At 51.8% G+C, this 12,401-nt stretch overlaps 1 protein-coding gene across 1 annotated transcript in view; it reads left to right on the top strand.

Moving 5' to 3' along the window:
- Window positions 1-1,528: 1,528 nt before the first annotated feature.
- The window catches only part of FRMPD3 (FERM and PDZ domain containing 3), a 151,436-nt gene continuing 140,563 nt past the window's right edge, over window positions 1,529-12,401 (top strand). Inside the window, exon 1 of the mRNA XM_024197919.3 lies at window positions 1,529-1,567. The gene's annotated coding sequence lies outside the window, so the exon portion shown is untranslated. The remainder of the gene's footprint in view (window positions 1,568-12,401) is intronic.

Here is a 12,401-nt window from a genome sequence, read left to right as displayed (position 1 = left end):
CAAACCTGCAGGGTGAGAGGAGCAGAGGGGGTCACCTGGAAGCAGTCCCCTTACATATAGCACCCTCAGGGAGCAGAGGAGGTGAGGGGGCCGTGTGGAGAATGTTAGGTAACGTGCTCTGCTAATGTTATTTTACGTGTGCGGGTGTGGGACGAGAAACCTGTGCTGGAATTGAGATGTGGTGTCACATCCGAGGAGTCTGCAAAGGCCCTTTTGGTTACTGGGAGGCACTGTGGGGTGTTCGTTCAGTCAGGTGAGGATGGCTGGAAGAGGAAGTCTTGGGGCTGGCAGGAGGGAGTTAGAAGGTCTCGGGACCTGGCTGAAGGGGACCTGCATTAGTTCATCCATGGGGATTACTTGTGATGAACAAAATAAGAATTTGCTCCTTCAGTGAGGAGTGGAGCTGCGCTGACAGGGTTTTCCTGCCATGGCCTTCAAAGAGCACCTGCCATCCTTCAGTGAGCACCCCGCTCCTGAAGTCTGGGCCTTGGAACCAGGACCAGAGCGCAGGTGACAGGTGGTGAAATGTCCTAGTGCAAAGCTCTATGGTGGTGGCAGCAGAGATCCAAGCCCAGGAGTGCAGGAACCCCAGCAATTGGAGAGGGCCTGTTGGACACATGTGGTGCAGTTGGGTGTGAATAGAATCATAGAAGATTAGGGTTGGAAGAGATCTCAGGAGGTCATCTAGTCCAACCCCCTGCTCAAAGCAGGGCCAACCTCAACTATGCAGTCCCCCATCAGGTGGGTCCTCTCCAGACGGGGACCTGCCTTCTGTCCAGCAGCTCCCGAGCTGAGCCCCGTGCTTTGGGGAGAGCTCCCCACCCCCGTCTTCCCTTTCTCCGCAGGGCGGAGGTGTGGCGGGGGAAGGGGTGGCCCCGGATCTGGGCTGGCCGGCTGCTGCTGGAGCTTTGCTTGGCCCTGCAGCTCTTTAGTATCCGCTCTGCGCCCCCCACGGGCACCACTAGCTGTGCGGCCCCTTCCCCTCTCCGCGCTCTCCCTCCTGCCCTCGGCTCCCCGCCTGGGGGCGGTGCTCGGGGGAGAGCGCACGGCGCAAGAGGGCTCCCGAGGCACAGCGCCTCCAGCCAAGGTCACGGAGCGGAGCCGCGGGTCTCAGGAGAGGAGCAGCCCCCCGGCCAGGCGCTATGTGCCGGGCTCCAGCCACGGGGTGCGGGTCGGGGGCCGGCGGGGTGCTCGCTGCGGATCGGGGCCGAGGGGGCAGCCGCCGCGGTGCGTGTCTAACCCCCTAGCGGGCGGCGGCTTTCCCTGCCCTGAGAGCAGCGCCCCGCGCCCCTCCCTCCGAGCTGTCCGGCCGCCTGGCCCTGCGCCGCAGCATGGACACGCCGCAGCCAGGGGGCTGAGCGGAGCGCGGAGATGGAGACGGCAGGAGCCTGCGTGCGTCGCTCCCAGCCCCCTGCACCTCCGGCAGAAACTTCCCGGGGCAGCCCGCTCCCTCCCCAGCCCTGCTGCTGCCCGGCGCTGAGCCCTGGCCGGCCGCGCTGCTGGCGGGGAAGGCGGGAGGAGTAGAAAACACCGAGAGGAAGGACGGGAGGGGCAGCCGCCAGCCAAGGTAAGGCGCGCGGCTCCGGGGCAGCTCTGCGGCGGGTCTGGGGAGGGCCGAGGGCGGGGAGGAATTGGGGGCGACCAACAGCTGTGCCCGGCTCGGCCCGGCCCCTCGTTTGGAGTCCGAGGCTAGTTCTGTAGCAGGAGCCAGCCCGAGTCCTGCAGTGCTGCTGGCTTTGCCGGCTGTGTTCAAACTGCTTCCCTCGGCGCGTTTGCCCTGGCTTTCATTACAGGGCTGTCGGGTGGGCGCGCAGCGGGAGAGGTATTTGCGTGGAGACCTGTGTGACTGAGGAGTAATGGCCATGGTGTGGAGACTTGCCTGGTTTGTGATGATCAAACAACCATCGTGTGTGTGTGGGAGACAGACTACACAACCCCCTTCCAGGAACACACATAGAAACAGTATATCCCTATACCCTCAATCCACATACACCACCCCCTCTGTTTGCACACACAGCCCTCGCCACGCAACCCCCCCCCCCCAGCATCCCCTGTCCAACTTGCACACTCCCACCCCACCAAGTGCACAAAGCCCTCTGTGCATATACACAGCTCTATACATACACTCAAAGCTCAGCCTAGTCCTATACGCTCCTGGCCCCAGAATACACGTATATGTCTGCGTGCCCTGTCGCTTTGTGCCTGGAGTGCACTGCGTATCGGCCCATTGGCTGGAGCAGAGAGGGTTCGATGGGTTCCAAAGCCACACCCTGAAGTGGATGTGCACTCCTACACACAGTGACCCCCCAAAACCACTGTCCCTGAAATAGAAGTGTGCTCCTAGTGGGGTGTGCAAGCACATAGGCTGGGGCCCCACCAGAGCAACTTGGAAATGGATACAAATCCACATACCATAAACGTATGCGCATCCCTATGCATGTATGCCGACAGCTCCGAATTGCATTCGATGCTGGGAAGTGCACACACCTCTCAAAAATGTTGTGCATTCCTGTGTGCCTGCATGCCGAGACCCTACGTGTGCATGCACACAGATGGTCTCCGAATTTCCATCTCTTTCTAGGAAAACAGGTGTCACTTAACTCCTGCAGCTGCTGCTTCTCTGCAAAATGGCACACCAAGGTGGGCCCCGCAGACTTGCTCTTTACTGGCCAGTGCTTGTCTTTGCAAGTGTTCCCCACTTTTGAACTGAAATGTTTGGGAGCATCCATACAGCAAGGGTAAAGTGCTGGTGCATTTAATGCTCTGGTCAGTGGCCCTTAGCATCTGCTGCGCCAGCATTGTGCACTGAAAGGGTGGGGGGGAGGGGGCAGTTTATAATCAAGGGACCATCTTGTGAAACCTACTGCACTGCAACCATGGTAGCTCAGTTTCTATGGGGATGGCTTAAAACCTTCTTCCGAGTGTAGATTCCCAGGGAACTGTAGCTTTGCTTGGCAGCTCCTTTAGCACTGGAAAGACCAATGTTTGATTCTCAGGGGGATTGGTGTGCTTGAGAGAGAGGACTGTTTGATGCTCAGGGAGTAGGATCTTTGATTGGGAAGTTGTTTATTGCACTGCAGAGACTGCAGCTTAGTTTCTCTGGAGACAAGATCCTTGCATAAGCGCTATCCTGAGGCATTGCATTTGGATCACTCCGGATTTTGCATACTGTCTCTGCTGCACGTCTCGAGTTTGATTCGCCAGTGCTGGGAGAGAAGTTGGTTTCCTGTTGCTTTCTGCAGACTGCCCATTTGACAACATCCCCTTCCCCAGGGTGAGTGGAAATTCATTCTCTGTTTCTTCAGCCTTGGGCTCCCTCACTGGTCTCCCAAGCTTGGGTTAGAGAAATATTTTTTTTTTTTTGAAAAGGCAATGAATCTAATGAATAAAACCGAAGATTGTGTAAATCACAGGAATTAGGAGATCAGTGGCTGGCCCTGCATTACTCCTCTTTGTAGTTATGGTTTTAATAATCTCAGCAGCGAGTTACCTCTGTTCCCTCATTGATGCGATCTTTGTGTTGCTACTATTGGGACCCCTGGTGTCGATTAGGCTGTATCACTTTGACCCGTTTTCACCACCAGGCTAGCTAAACGTGCTGAGACGTGGCGATAAAAGAGGGTTCTGATCACTGAAGCCTTATCCACATTAGAGCCAAAATATTCAAAACTGGGTGCCTGAAGTTGTGCTTCTGTGACCAGTGTTAAGGAGCTAAATAAGTGGCCTGATTTGCAAAAGTGCTGAGTGCTCAGCATCTCCTATCGACCTGAATATGAATTATTGGGTGCTCAGCGCTTTTGGACATCAGGTGCAGATGCTGCCGTGTTGTAAGCCGGCAGAACCTTTGGTGTAGCCCTCTGTAGCGCTCTTGGGAATAATCCAACGGGACATTGGGATGTCACATCAAAAAGAAAATGTCCCAATTGAGTGTGAATGATAGTGCTATGACCACTGCAGTTGGTGACCCAGCAGAGTCCCCAAGATTGGGAACCTGAGTAACAGGCAGACAGCACCCCCTAGTCAGGGAGCTGGTACCAACTCAGTCATTTCTTCAAGGGCAGACTGTGACCGTTGTTTGTCTAAGTGTTCAGAAAGTACATTGAATTGAAAGGGAGCTGTGCAAGGGGGACATGCAGAGCAGACTCAAACACAAACACCAGCGGCACTTCCACTAACAAAGGAATGGGGAATACTAAGGTGAGGGCAAAGTAATGGATTCTCACAGCTGATAAGAAAAGTGATGATAATACTAATAAATTAGGCCTCTTCTCCATCAGTTCCAGTTTCCAGCAAGGGCTCTCACATTCAGCCCAACTTCCTGTGCATCCTGAACAGGAGAAAAGGAAGAGTGAGAAGGGAAATGATGAAGGCCTAGAGCCTGAATCTGGCCCAATCCAGGCTGTGACCTGCTGTGTTTCAGAGCAGAAGTGTAGGGCTTAGTGATTATCTCTGGCTCTGGCAGGTGGCAGGTTCTTGACAGAGATAAATGGCTGGGGAAGAAGAGTGCCACCTTCTAAATTAGCAATGGAAGAGGCTGAGCTGGGCTCAGGTGAGAAAAAGGCTTTTCTGTCTCTGCAAAAAGAACAGGAGTACTTGTGGCACCTTAGAGACTAACAAATTTATTAGAGCATAAGCTTTCGTGGGCTACAACCCACTTCTTCGGATGCATATAGAGTGAAACATTGAGGAGATATATATACACACATACAGAGAGCATGAACAGGTGGGAGTTGTCTTACCAACTCTGAGAGGCCAATTAAGTAAGAGAAAAAAAAAAAAACTTTTGAAGTGATAATCAAGATAGCCCAGTACAGACAGTTTGATAAGAAGCAAGTGTGAGAGTACTTACAAGGGGAGATAGATTCAATGTTTGTAATGGCTCAGCCATTCCCAATCCCTATTTAACCCTGAGTTGATTGTGTCTAGTTTGCATATCAATTCCAGCTCAGCAGTCTCTCCTTGGAGTCTGTTTTTGAAGTTTTTCTGTTTTAAGATAGCCACCCGCAGGTCTGTCATAGAATGGCCAGACAGGTTAAAGTGTTCTCCCACTGGTTTTTGAGTATTATGATTCCTGATGTCAGATTTGTGTCCATTAATTCTTTTGCGTAGAGACTGTCCGGTTTGGCCAATGTACATGGCAGAGGGGCATTGCTGGCACATGATGGCATATATCACATTGGTAGATGTGCAGGTGAACGAGCCCCTGATGGTATGGCTGATGTGATTAGGCCCTATGATGGTGTCACTTGAATAGATATGTGGACAGAGTTGGCATCGGGCTTTGTTACAAGGATAGGTTCCAGGGTCAGTGTTTTTGTTCAGTGATGTGTGGTTGCTGGTGAGTATTTGCTTTAGGTTGGGGGGTTGTCTGTAAGCGAGGACAGGTCTGTCTCCCAAGATCTGTGAGAGTAAAGGATCATCTTTCAGGATAGGTTGTAGATTTTCTGTCTCTGTTGATAACATTTTGTACTAACTCAGAAATCTGTGGCGCTGATAAACTTCTTCATGTGTGAGCCGGGCTGGTTCCAGGCTGGGCCTTTTGAATAATGCATAGAAGCAAAAGGGTCAAATCCGCTGCTGTGAGAAATCTCAGAGCAGGATGGAATTTAAAGATAAGGCAGATACGAGTGGTGCCTTATCTTATCCAGTACCCATGGCAGGCCTTCTGGATCAATCTCAGGAGCCCTTCTGGGTATGATGGGTGCATGGAGCATGCTTGGTGGGTTAGCTGCCAGGTTCCTGAGAGATTAACACCTGAATCAGTCGCAAATCAAAGGAGCATCAAGATCAAGGGAATGCTTTCCACATTTGCTTTTCCTTCACCCCTGGCTGGTGAGGAATAGAGCTCTCCTAGTGCTTACATGGAGCTTTGCAAACACCAGTCCTGCTGCTGCTCCCCTTGAAATCAATAGCAAACTCTCCTGGCTTTCAGTGGAAGCGTTAGTTAATCTTGCCTCACAACCACCCCCTGGGAGTTAGCTGTAGTTAAAGCCAGCTCTCACACAGCAAGATTACCCTGTTGTTATAAAGCATTTATACAATGCCATAAATATACACAGTGCTCCCAGAAATACATGAGACTTGTTCCCTGCCCCGAGGAACCGACAGGCTGAATGAGACAAGGCACAGAGCAGCAGACTTGTCAAGGCTGGGGTGCGGATTATTGAGGAAGAGAAGGGAGTTGGGGTCGCTTGAGGAGATGAGGCTTAAGGAGGGATTCAAAGGGATGAGGAGGTGGTCAGAACCCTCGCTTGGGACTCGGGAGACCTGGATTCAATTCTCTGTTCTGTCGTGGGCTGTGTCTGACCATGGACAAGACCCATGATCTTCCTGTGCCTCAGTTTCCGCATCTGTAATATAGGGGTATAGCACTGACCTGCCTTCCCATGAGGATCAGTACACTACAGATTGTGCAGTATTTGTTACTGTAGCACTGGGGGCCAGAAAAGAACTTGTAGCTAGAAGGTGACACAGCCGGTCATGACAAAACTGAGACTAGCACTCAGGTCTGGGAGCTCCTCGTCACTGGGTGTTGTATAGTTGCCTCACCAGAGGTCTGGGAGTTGAGGGAAGGCTCTTCACATTTGTAGTCCAGTTACGCATTGAAGCTATAGTCTGGCTGTACTGTGCACAGTCATCCGCTCCCTCTTCACCACCTGTAGGGGAGACAGTCCTCTAACTGTTACAGTTGCTCCTGCCCCAGTTCCATTTAACAAATGCTGTGGGGTTTGGGAGATGGGAGGCAGAGAAGGGGAGCTGACTTACCGTGATCCTTCACACCTCTAGGCCATCCATTCAAATCCAGTTCAGGTTGGGGTGGCGAAAAGGTGTTACCATCAGCTCTTTGGCAACGTGCATGCAAAGTGGTGTTGGCATCAGTCAGGTTCTTAGTGGACGGGTGTCCCCATCACAAGACCAAACGGCATGATTGGCACCCTCATTGGCAGCCTGAGTAGAGCATGTGAGAGCTACCGGGGACTGGCTGCCCCCCTTTCATCCCAGAGGTGGCTGCTCTAGGCCAGGGTCACGGCACGTGGTGGGGAAGCTGTTCTGAGGACAGGGGAATTCGGTCTCCACAGCATGTCAATTAGCCAGCCGCTTTTGCCAGCCCTAAATTGCAGTGGAAACCAAAAAGATTTGGGGGCTTGGCACGCTCTTGAGTATCAATTCCAGCTGCAGTACGAAGGTTCAAGTCTAAGCAAATAAGAATTCTTCAGGGATTTCACACACATACAGGGCCAGATCCTCAATTGGTGTAGATCGGTGTCGTTCTGCTGGATCCAGGCTTATTTACATCAGTGGTGGCTCTGTTGCACACACCAGCATGGCTGCATTTTTGCTTCCCCATCTGCTCTGTCCTTTCCCCACTTCCTTCCTCTCTCTTTGTCCTTCATCCTGGCTCCTGATGGGAGGAGTTCCTGGGGTGTGCACCAGGACAGGGCAGTCCAAGGACTTTGGGTGCCTTGGTAGGCTGGGGAATGGGAGGCTCTGGGCATTGGAGTCTTGCAGGGCTTTGTGTGGAGCCATCTCCACCAGCTGTTCCGACCAGCTTTGGAAACAGAAGCTCCTGTCTGTCCACATCGGCTCTTCACAGCATATCTCGAGCGGGGTGGATTAATGCCCAATGACGTTAAAAACACTCTGAGCTCTTTGGCGTTCTCGCTCGCTCTTTTAAATTAATCAAAAGCTGGCTTCCGCAGTCAGTCAATAGTGAGATTTATCACTTAAACAGCGTTATTGATTGCCTGGGAAGCCTGGTTTCATATTGATAGATATGTATGGGTGCAGACAAGCTGGTGAGCCCTGTGCCGTTAAAGGCACAGAACGTGTTTTGCCCGACCTACCCCCCGCAGCTGGGGAACCACATCTGGTGCCCAGGGGGCATCAGCCCAGCAGAGCCAGCACTCCCTCTTTGAGTGATAGCAGTGGTCTCTGTGTGTGACACCGTGGCCAAATTTGGCCTTTCCTTCCTTGTGCACTGGGCCTTCTCCAGGGCGGCACCTTAACAGGGCCTGATTACTGCTTGGCTGTCAACATTCAGATTTGCTGCTTATATGGGAGTCACCTGCAGCCTGCTGTGTTAGCCTCTCTTGCACCCCCATGCTCACATCTTCGGAGAAGCTCACCATGCTAGTGGGGAGAGATGGAGGGGAGTGGGTCAGCGATATAGGCAGAGCACCTTCTTAGCTCGCTATGGAAGTGTTTGTCTACAGCGCTGGTTGGGCTGGTTAATGAATTGTGGGTGTCCTACCGCAAATCCTGCTGCTGCCGTCAGTGCCCCCTAGAGGAGCAGCTGGCCTGGCATGGAGCCTTCATCTGGAAAGTTGACAGCAAGGCTGGGAGTATGTTAACATGTGGGATGGGCATCTCAAGTGGAACGAAGGAACCTTTATTAGCCTTCACTTTGATCTTTCTGAGCAGGCCTTGTGGTAGACCCATCAAAGGAGCCCTGCGGTGCCCTCCTCATTCTCCATATATTCCCACAGGGTGGCCATGATGCCCATCAGCCAAAGAGGCAGGGAGAAATGTGAGGCTTTGCCAGGCTGTAAGCAAGGGAGACTGAGCTGATGTTACTGTGTGTAGGGTGCTCATGGTGGTATTTCTCCATGAAAAGAGCAAGGCGTCATTGTGGTCTGAAATGGCTCTTCTTGTAGATTAAGGAAAACAACAAGAAAGAACCGAGTTAAAGTCCCCATGAAAGACACCCGTGTATGTGTGTTCTAACAAGGTGCACCAACTCTGTGAACAAAACAGCAGCTGTCTTTGCACATGGGGAGAGACCTTCAAAACTAAAATAAATGAATGCATATAAACGAAAGGCCTCCCATTTCATAGCTGCATATGCCTTGCACATGTCTGTGGTGGCCGAGGATACTGATACGTTCAGGGTGGGTTTCTTGGTACTAAAACTTCTCCAGAGAGGAATGGTCCGGTTGTTCAGAGGCTCAGGGGGGCTGTGCACAGGGTATTTTGGTAACTGTGCTAACCCTGGGAACTGTCAGACTGTTCCAGCAGTACCCAGCTTCCCACTGCCCTTCCCCACCCTCTCTTGGAAGTAGGGCTACCAGTCCGTCTGTTGCATCATCTGAAGAGGCCAATTGCCTGCAGTGGTTCCAGGGCATTTTTAGGGATACCAGCTCCAGACTGCTCCAGCAAGTCAGTTGTTTGGATGATACCAGTCGAGGGGAGGTCCCAGAGAGGGAAGGTGTTGTGGAGGTTTGGTGCGAGGGGCTCTCGGTTGGGTGCGTATTCTCAAATAACTGGTATTTCCGTTCCTGCTCCTCTGTAAATGGTGTCTTTGAGGTCACCACCATGTAAATCTTTATGGGGTTCCCGCCTGAGAGCTCACATTTCCTAACAGGCAGTTCAGTGGCCTCCGGGAAAGGAGTTTGGTGACCTCAGTCCGGTTCCCATGGGATGGGGTCTGCCTCTCAAACCATTATGACAACTGGCGCAGTATCAGCAGAGAGGCCAAGAACTTGAATAGTGCTGGAGGCTGAGCTATCCCCATACCCTTAGGCAGTGCCACCAGGCCTGATGTGAAGCAGTGCTGAGCTTGAAACCTCTTTATCGGGCAAGGCTCTGGGTCAGTGGAGCCCAGCCATAGTAGGGTGGTGCTCAGGATAGGATTAAAAACCAAGCCAAGGTTCTTCTTTACCAAACTTTTCACTCTGAATGTGTCCTGTACTGCACCGTGTTGTACTGTGTTCCATCCCCACTGCATGGTAATACCTGTCTCTGCAGCACAACTTGCCTCGCACTGCCCTGCATTATAATTCGCTCTTGCTGCACAGCAACGTTTGTGCAATGTACTGGTCTGCATCCTCTAATGCACCTCATTTTATACTGCACTGTCTGACACTTGAACTGCTCTCTGCCGAGCTGTGCTGCAATCTCCAAGGCTGGTGTGTGCTCTACTGCTCCTCATTACACTGTAATCACACTGCATTGCCCTGCCTGGCCCCGAACTGCCCTCACCCTGCATCGCACTGAAAGGCCCTGCCTTTTACTGTGGTGTGCACTTCATAACACCACACCTCCTGCCACTGTGTATAGGAAACAAAGGGGTTGGCTGGGTCTGAATGAGACATTGCCCTCTTTTAGTTTAAAGTAGGGAGAGATGGGCACGTGGCATCCTGTCCAATGCAGAGTCATGGGCAGCTTTGGGGGGGAAATGTGTGGGGCTTCACTTGAGTTCAGCTTTCTCTGTTGTCCCTTTAAGTCCCTGCGTATGACTTGCCTGAAATTGCAAGTCCCTGCTTCCTGAAATTGCACATCTGGTAGCTAGCACAGCAGGTCTGTCATTGAATAATGAATTCTCCATGAATAGCAGAGGGAAATTACCAAATGCTCCGGAGTGCGAGTTAGTTGCACTCCTTGCCTTGAGATTTCATGGTACAAGCCAGTGAACATAGATGGAAGACCCCAATCTTTAAGGCAGTTCCTGCTCCAGTGACTTTCTTCAACCCCCAGGAGCAGTGCAATGCCCGCAGTTGCAGCAGCAACCTCCGGCGAGTCCTGCCTCACACTAGAGGTGGAATCATGCATGCGTGGAGTCAGGCACCAGTTTACTCTTCTCAGCTAATGATGTGATTTGTCTGAGTGTGTTTGTAATGTTCCCATCTCAGTAGCGTCTGGGCACATTATCCAGATTATATGCAACATCACATGGAGATAATCCCTTGCTCTGGATAGTCCAACAGTTCTGGCTCAATCACTCATACGTACACCTGTGACAGTCTATAGACAAGCCAGTGTCTGATGAAGGAGGTGTTTCTTGCACTCAGAAAGGCAATAAACCTGGGTTCTGGAGCTAGGGACCCTCCGCTAAAAATACCGTCTCCCCAGCCCCCATCTAGGGATTGTCAGCAAAAGTGCTCTAGCCACTGTGAGGCCAGTGTAATGATGCACAGGGAGAGAGGCAGTGCTGAAGGCAGCCATCTCCCAAACCAAGTCGGGCTTCATATATGAGCATCAGCACCTGGAATTGTGCTGGGCAATTTAACGTTCTCATACCAATCCAGTAGCTATAGCAGATTGAAGCCGGTGGGACGCTTTGGTCTTCACAAGTAGCCCCAAGTATATTGTTGACCCTTTTTTACCCAAGAAGCTAGTCAAAGTTTGGAGCCCTGGGGACGTTCCAGTTGGAGGTAGAAATTGATAGTCTGGACTTTTTTTAATGCAATCTTGTTCATTTAGAGAAATGTACCAAGTCCTGCTTCTCCAAACACAGGAGGAGCCAAGAACAAAAGGAGCAATTTCTTTGTTTCCAGGTCTAAGCCCTTTTAGCCAGCTACAGCCTAAAGCTCTCTCTCTAGCTTATCCCAGGCTCGCACTGTGCTCACAGGCTACTGCTGGGCTTTCTGCCTCTCTCTGTATTCTGTCTGGTCTCAGTTTCAATGTGCAATGCCTTCCTTCACACACACACAAAACACAAACAGTATTCAGCAAAGCCTCTCTCCCAATCTGTCCAAACTCCTGGGTGGATTCACAACCCCTTCTTGTCTTCAATAGGGGGACTTCTCATGAGCTCACCCTGGCAGTTATGTTAATTGGTAGGTGCATTCACACCCACTTCCAATGACATTTTAACTCAGCCCAGAACAAAGTTTCACCCATCACTGCAGCAGGCCAGCCTGAAAGTGACAAAAGTGCAGTTGATTGTGGTGAGGGCTGCATCCTCAAGGAAACCTTTTAGCTTGCCACAGATGGGTTAAAAAGCCCTGAGCAACTGCTGCTACCTGGGAATCCAAGAGTGGGCAGGGCTTCCGATGTGCCCTTCGTTTGTGTCCATCTTTGCAAGGGGAACTTGCATCTATACCTGGAGTTCTCAGGATCTTTCTCCATTCTTCAAATGATTTCCCCCCTTTGCAACCCACTCTGTCTTCTTCGCGCTGAGTTTGAGCAGCTTGCTGTCCTCCACATAACTTCCCAGTCAGGCCCTGGGAAAGCAAGGAGACTGCACCACCTGGAAAAGGAGACATAGCACGGAGGTGGCGTCCACATCCTGAACGCGTTGCAGCCCAAAGGTGTCTCAGTTTCATCCAAGGCTTCACCTATATGTTGAACAGGAAGGGTGGCAGAATGGAGCCCTGCACCACCAGCACGAATGGGCCCCTGGGATGGCTTAGCACGAGTGGGCTCCTGGGATGGCTTAGCAGGTAACCACAATCACCACCCCCCTAAGTCTTCCCAAGAACAGTCTCCTCCCTTGCCTGTATGGTCTCACAAATGGATCAGTAGCACTGTGTGATCAGTGGTACCCAAGGCTACTGATAAAGCTAATGAAATCAGCCTGGATAGCTGCCCTTTGTCCAGTTATGGGAGCTAGACTATCAGAAGAGAGGCTTTGGTGAGGCAGTGTTGCCTAGTGGATAGGTCACTGGACTGGGACTCAGGGG

Source organism: Terrapene carolina, unplaced genomic scaffold, assembly GCF_002925995.2.
Source record: "Terrapene carolina triunguis isolate 2854851 unplaced genomic scaffold, T_m_triunguis-2.0 Scaffold131, whole genome shotgun sequence".
Classification (NCBI taxonomy): Eukaryota; Metazoa; Chordata; order Testudines; family Emydidae; genus Terrapene; species Terrapene triunguis.
Note: the sequence above shows the minus strand (reverse complement) of the source record. Positions and strands in the feature narration are given on the sequence as shown.